The sequence below is a fragment of the Podarcis melisellensis genome, assembly GCF_964234715.1.
Source record: "Podarcis melisellensis genome assembly, chromosome: 17".
In the NCBI taxonomy this organism is placed as follows: domain Eukaryota; kingdom Metazoa; phylum Chordata; class Lepidosauria; order Squamata; family Lacertidae; genus Podarcis; species Podarcis melisellensis.
The window spans coordinates 13,821,499-13,828,368 of record NC_138534.1 but is presented as its reverse complement, the minus strand read 5'-3'; the positions used below and the strand labels follow the sequence as shown (position 1 = coordinate 13,828,368).

At 49.0% G+C, this 6,870-nt stretch overlaps 2 long non-coding RNA genes across 2 annotated transcripts; both read left to right on the top strand.

The window, feature by feature from the left end:
• Positions 1-362: 362 nt before the first annotated feature.
• LOC309360553 lies at positions 363-6,510 on the top strand. Its single transcript, XR_014164209.1, has 2 exons — positions 363-751; positions 4,651-6,510. It is a non-coding gene; the product is annotated as an uncharacterized lncRNA (long non-coding RNA).
• Positions 1,110-3,034, top strand: LOC309360554. Its single transcript, XR_014164210.1, has 2 exons — positions 1,110-1,228; positions 1,263-3,034. It is a non-coding gene; the product is annotated as an uncharacterized lncRNA (long non-coding RNA).
• Positions 6,511-6,870: the final 360 nt, after the last annotated feature.

Below are 6,870 nucleotides of genomic sequence, written 5' to 3'. Positions count from 1 at the left end.
CAGGTCAGGAGGTCGTTTTCTGCCTAACCAGCTACTTGAAACTGCTGATGCTAGCTACAGGTCAGAAGGTCGCTTCCTGCCTAGCCAGAAAACTGCTGTTAACCGAGAAAACCACTAGCAAGATGTTTCCTACTTTACTTCTGCTTAGTAATGCAAGAATAAGAAGAGATACGAAGGGAATGCTTAGCTAGCAAAAGAAGACACGTGTACAAGGAGGTGGGAGGGAGTGCTTGGCTTAGCAGAAAGACAGGAATGTTTAGCAAGCAATAAAATGTGTTAAGCAAGCAATATTTGCTAGCCGATTGGGGAAGTCTGGGGGTATAAGAAAGTCTGCTGAAGTGTCTTGCTGGACAGCCAGTATTTCTAGGAACTAACTAGCAGGCTGTCTCTGAGTACAGACCTTGACTCTGTGCTCAGATCTCAATAAACTCTTTTTCTCCAAAGAAGATTTTGCTTTCCTGGTACTTTTGTTCCCTCCGAGGTCCAGGGGATGGCGTGGCTAATGGATCCCTAGGTAAAAAAAGGCTTCATTTCTTTGGGGGCTCGTCCGGGATCAGCCCCCTCCCCAAATACGGACCGGAGGGCCAGGCTCAACCAAGGTGAACAGCTCCAATCGGCGTTCGCATTTCCGGTGCACACCCTGCCAGTTTGTAGGGGGAGATTGCCACACCGTCCTGGAGCGGAGACATCTAGTTGAGGGAGAACAAGAGGACAGAACGGCGCCGAGGGGACAGGTCCGCAGCGGAGAAAGGTAAGCCCGAAGGAAAGGGCTAGGGGCCCGAGGGAAAGGGCTAGGGGCCCGAGGGAAAGGGCCAGAGGCCTGATCAGCCTCACCTGGTAGTTGGCAGTAGAGTGCCCGGCAGTAAGAATGCCACCAGGAAAGGAATTGGTAAAGGTTTGGGAAAGGGAATGGGGCAGAGGGAATTGAGTGTTTTGTTGACATGTTGTGTGTCAGATACTCCAGTGGATGAATTGTTGAATGAGGCCGAGCGATTGTAGGGTTGTGCATTTTCTGACAAACTGTAGCATGTGACATGTTGAAATTAAGTTATTTTGGTGTGTTTTGTGTATTGCATGCTGAAGTTATTTTGGTGTGTTTAGTGTGTTGAAATTATATTGGTGTGTTTTGTATGTTGTATGTTGCATGTCAAGATACTCCAGTGACTGAATTGTCAAGTGTGGGCCAGGGCTTAGTGTCCCCTTGGCCGAGCAATTGTAGGTCTGTTGTGTGTGAAGTGTGAGAGAATTTTTACTGTGAATAGTAGCGAAGGATCTGGAAGAAATGGGTTCTGGCCAAAGTAAAAGTACCCCTTTGAAATGCTTTTGGGGATTCAAGCTAATGAGAGGGGAGGACGAGGACATTGTGTAAATTAGATTGGCCCACCCCAAAATAACAAATTGGCCGTCCACTGGGACCCTTGATTTGCAACTCATTAATCCATTATATCAGAACATTTTGAATGTCCACCCTGATCAAATCCCCTACATTTCCACATGGAAGACCAATATGGAAAAGAACCCCCCCCTCCTGGCTGAAGTCATGCTGCCAAAAGGTCTCAGGCAGCAGTATCTGCTCAGTCAGGAAAACAGGAGGACAACCCCCCAGTCCTCCAGGATTCAGAGAAGGAAGAAGATAAAGTTTTAATGCCCCCACCGCCTTATGCCCCGGCAACAGCCCTGGCACCACCCCCGCCACAGGGAACAGATGGCCCAGCCCCAATCCCGTGGACAAAAGAGTGGGGAAAGCAGTGAAAAGAGTGACCCTCCATAGGGCACATAAAGCACAGGAGAAGGGCGCGGCCAGAGTGATGCCTCTCCATAGAGTGTATGACCCTCTGGCCCCCGCGGGACCTGATGGGGTGGTGCCCAATAGAACTCATACAGTTCAACATGTCCCTTCTCTAGTGCAGATGTTTGTAATTGGAGGAACCAAAAACCCTTCATTTGAGGAAAACCCTGCCAAAATCATTAAGCTGTTTGAGGGAATTTTTTTAAAACATACAACCCCACTTTTTATGATGTGTAATATTTGATGGATGCCCTGCTAACTACAGAAGAGGCTAGGCAAATTCATGCTGAAGTCCGAGCACACATGAGAGCGCAGGGGGCAGGAGATCAAGCTGTTGCAGCAGGATATCCTGGAAATACACTGAATTGGGATTATCAGATCACTGAAGGGCAAAATACTCTCACCATTTATTGCCAGAATGTCTTAAATGGCATGAGGAGGGCAGCCAGAAAACTCACCAACTTCGTGGAGGCCAGAGAAATAGTACAAGGAACAGAGGAGGCCCCTGGAGCCTACTTAAAGAGGCTGAAGGAAGCCTACCGCCAGTATACTCCTGTGGACCCAGATGAGGCTGCCAATGCCCCTATCATAAAAACTGCTTTTGTAGCCCAGGCAGCGCCCGATATTTGCCGAAAAATCCAGATGGGCCACACCCTGAAATGGATGTTAGAAAATAGCCCAAACCACTTATAATCAGAGAGGAAAAGAGACCCAGAAGAAAAAGAAGTACCAGGCAAAGAAGTTGATGGCCCTGAAGACGGGAGGTCCACCGTTAGAAGAAGAGGAGGGCGAGGCCGCTTAGGAAAGAATCAGCGTGCCATCTGCCGAAAGGCACCTATTTCCTCTCCCAGGCTAAAATGAGGAAATGTCAGATGCTACTACTACATCCGCGTTAAAAATTCCAAGTCACCAGAGCCCTGAGCCTGGCAAAGGGACAGAAGATAAACATTTATACAGATTCTAAGTATGCATTCCTGACTTTACATGCCCATGGAGCCTTATGGAAAGAAAGAGGTTTGCTTACCTCCAGAGGAAGCCAGGTGGCCCACCCACAAGCTTTATTGAACCTTCTGGATGCTGTATGGGAGCCCGATGCAGTGGCAGTTATCCATTGTTATGGACACAAGACTGGACCAGGAGAAGTGGCCAGAGGAAACCGATTGGCAGACAGAGTGGCCAAGGAAGCAGCCCAAGAACTGGCCCCCGCCTCGGTTATTGGAGCACTGGTCCCAGAAGAAATTTTAAGCACCACTGACATGCCAGCTTACACGAAGCAGGAAAGGGACACTGCAGATGCTCAGGAGCTGACATTGTCCAAAGAAGGATGGTACCTTACCCCTGATGACAGGATATGGATTCCAGAGTCCCTTTCTCGGCAGATTACTCAGAGATACCATGATTCAACCCACATAGGACCAGATGCTACAACCAAGCAGCTGGAGAAATGCTTCTATACAGCCCACCTCTACCAACTGGCAGCCCAGATCTCCAGGAAATGCCTGCTGTGTCAAAAGAATAATCCCAGAGCCGGACCACTGGCTCCCCCAGGGATTCAGCACAGTAGAACGGCACCTATGGAAGATCTTGTCGTGGACTTTACTGAATTACCCCGTTGTGGACTACACCGCTACCTGCTGGTGGCAGTGTGCACCTACACCGGAGGGCCGAAGCATGGCCAACAAAGACTGAAAAGGCATTTGAAGTAACCAGGTGCCTGCTTAGGGAAATCATCCCTCGCTATGGATTGCCAAGGTCCATAGGATCTGACAATGGACCAGCATTTGTTCATGCAGTCCTACAGGGACTGGCAAAAGCGCTCCAGATCAACTGGAAGCTGCATACTGCTTATAGACCCCAGAGTTCTGGAAAGGTAGAGAGAATGAACAGGACTTTAAAGAATCAGCTATCCAAGCTGACGCAAGAAACAGGGTCTAATTGGGTGTCCATGTTGCCCTTGCCTTTGCTTAGAGTCTGTAGCCTCCCATTGAAACGTATTCACTTGTCACCCTTTTGAAGTGATGTTTGGGAGACCGGTTCCTTATGTGTGCATGCTTTCACCTATCCCTGCTCAAGATGTGGAATTGAACAATTATGTACAGTCTCTCTCTCGAGATTTTCTCTCTCAACCCAGGCCCGAACTTCTTGCATGACCAGTTTGAGCCAGGTGACGTGGTGTGGATGAGACCGGTCCCAGGCACCACTGCCGCCGTGCTGGAAGGGCCCATCTGCTCTCCACACCCACAGCTGTGAAGGTCGCTGGCACCACCCCTTGGGTCCACCACATAAGAAAGCTGCTTCAGATTGGACTGTGTCTCAGCATCCTGAAGATCCCCTCCAGTGACGACCGCCTTGCTGATATCTCTATGCACGGTGAAGAATTGGATGGGAGGGGCGCCCGCAGGCAGCGCCCCCAACGTAGACATTTGTTCTCCAGCCAATTTAGAGGCACCACCAGGACTTTTGATATTGGTACCAGAACTCACTCCAGACGATGTGGAACCACGTTACACCCTTGATGAACAGCAGTGGACCAGCCAAGAAGGAGCAACGCTCCAGGAAGGACCGGACAGCCGTGTTTTTGTGCCCCAACATCTGGCCAGCACAATTGTAAAGAATTACCACGAGCCCACCCATTTGGGAGGCCCAGCTGCTAAGGCGCACCTTGGGAGAATATTCTATATCCCAAAATGTGCCCTGTGCGCCAACCAAGAGACTGAGAACTATCGCCCTTTGAACTTCTATATGGCAGGCCAACCCCTTTCGTCCGAGGCATCCCCGCCGGTTTGGGCAGATGGGAGATCACATCACCCAAGAACAAGTGCAATCCCTGTGTTTGTTGTGTGTGTTTGCTCTCTTTCCAGGTATTCCCTCAAGCGTACACCTGCAGTCCCGTGGCAGTCTCGCTGAGCCGGTTCACCAGTCCCTCTGAGTGACAGCGTCTGGCGACCCCCTCATCCCCAACTGCAGTGAAAGTAGTCGAGGTGATCCCCTGGGTACATCACACGCATCTGAAGAAGGGTGTCTGGACTTGCAAAAGAAATCCCGCTGACCCTCTGAAGTTGATCATCACCTTGTGTCTGACGCTACCAGGAAAAAGCGTTAGGCCACGGGCAACGAGATCCTGCGACTAATCATCACAAGGACAGTTACAAAGACTTTCTCTTTTCTCTCTTATTTTCTTTATTGACTTGCTCTATGTCTTATTGCCCTGACCCTACCGAACCATACCAACCCTATTGGCCTGCTGGCCTCTGCTACGACTGGTTCGTCTTGCCGGTGGTAAGAGATGGCGTGCTCCTTGGCTATTGGCAACTGGGGTTTGATGAGGTTACCATATTAAGACATCCCACTACCCCGTTGTGGCTCCTCTTCCACACCACTGTCCAGCACATGTGGATAGTGCTCATACGGGAAGTTGCAGAGACGTTCGAAATCTATCGAGTTCTGGACTGCTCTTGCTGCTGTGGGAGGGTAGTCAACTGTTATCCGGGGGGTAGAGCACTGTACCAACCTGATCTAGCGGACCAGGTTCTAATCTTAATGCAGGCGATTGATGAGACGGAACCTATCTTAATGCAAGTACCGCAGGGGTGGGAGCCTTAGCCAGGTGTGCATTGAAATTACTAAACAAGTGCCAGTAAGAATTGCCACCCCAGGATTTCAGCTTCCATATGCTCTGGTCACTAGGGAGGCAGCACGAGAGTTCAATCCACCCAACAGGGCTAATAGAAAAATTGACCCACATAGTGGGAGCATCAGCTCACCGGTGGGCTCTCATCCTTGAGGCTCAACAGGTAGTCGGGCACAAATATCAGTGGGCTCTTCAACAATGAGCACACCCCCTGAATATTGGTGGGAGGAACCATGGAGATATTGGGTTTGGTGGGTAGGAGTGATATGTACCGCCCTTGTCGTATGGATGCTCTCGTATTTCTGTTGGCATGAACGGTATCGTATTTGTGGGGAGAATAGGCCCAATAATGCTTCTATTGCTTTTCTGCTTCTGTATACCCTGCTTATTGCAATGCTTGCAGCAAATGATGCAAAGACTCCTGTCACGGAAGCTAGGACCCACAGTCATCGCTGTGATGAGGGAGTATAGGCCCATACCCCAGAACGAACCTAAGTATTAGGTTGTTCAGAAGAAGAGGAGGGAGTGAAGGGAGAGGGGAACGGTTAATCATTAATATTATCTACACATAGTAAATTCCTGCACTCTGCTAGGATGGTCAAAACAGCCCAAAATTGCAGTTGCTTGCAAAAGTCTAAATCAGACAGGTCAGGAGGTCGTTTTCTGCCTAACCAGCTACTTGAAACTGCTGATGCTAGCTACAGGTCAGAAGGTCGCTTCCTGCCTAGCCAGAAAACTGCTGTTAACCGAGAAAACCACTAGCAAGATGTTTCCTACTTTACTTCTGCTTAGTAATGCAAGAATAAGAAGAGATACGAAGGGAATGCTTAGCTAGCAAAAGAAGACACGTGTACAAGGAGGTGGGAGGGAGTGCTTGGCTTAGCAGAAAGACAGGAATGTTTAGCAAGCAATAAAATGTGTTAAGCAAGCAATATTTGCTAGCCGATTGGGGAAGTCTGGGGGTATAAGAAAGTCTGCTGAAGTGTCTTGCTGGACAGCCAGTATTTCTAGGAACTAACTAGCAGGCTGTCTCTGAGTACAGACCTTGACTCTGTGCTCAGATCTCAATAAACTCTTTTTCTCCAAAGAAGATTTTGCTTTCCTGGTACTTTTGTTCCCTCCGAGGTCCAGGGGATGGCGTGGCTAATGGATCCCTAGGTAAAAAAAGGCTTCACAAGCTCCTTGGAGGAAGACCTGGATGTAAATAGAACAAAAAAATGAATACAGAGGGCATGATGCAAAGTAATCGGCTTATCTTTGGCTGAACGGAGGGATGAGAGAAACCTACGAGCTTGCCAAGGAGTTGATAAGGTTCATTACTGAGTTATTTGAAGTTCAACAGCTTAATCTCCTTCCCAGGCTGAGAGGGAAAGGGCGAAAGCAGGATATTTATTGGGACAGTGTGATTTTTGGAGCTGCTGCTAATGTTGCAAAACAATGAATCAGGGAT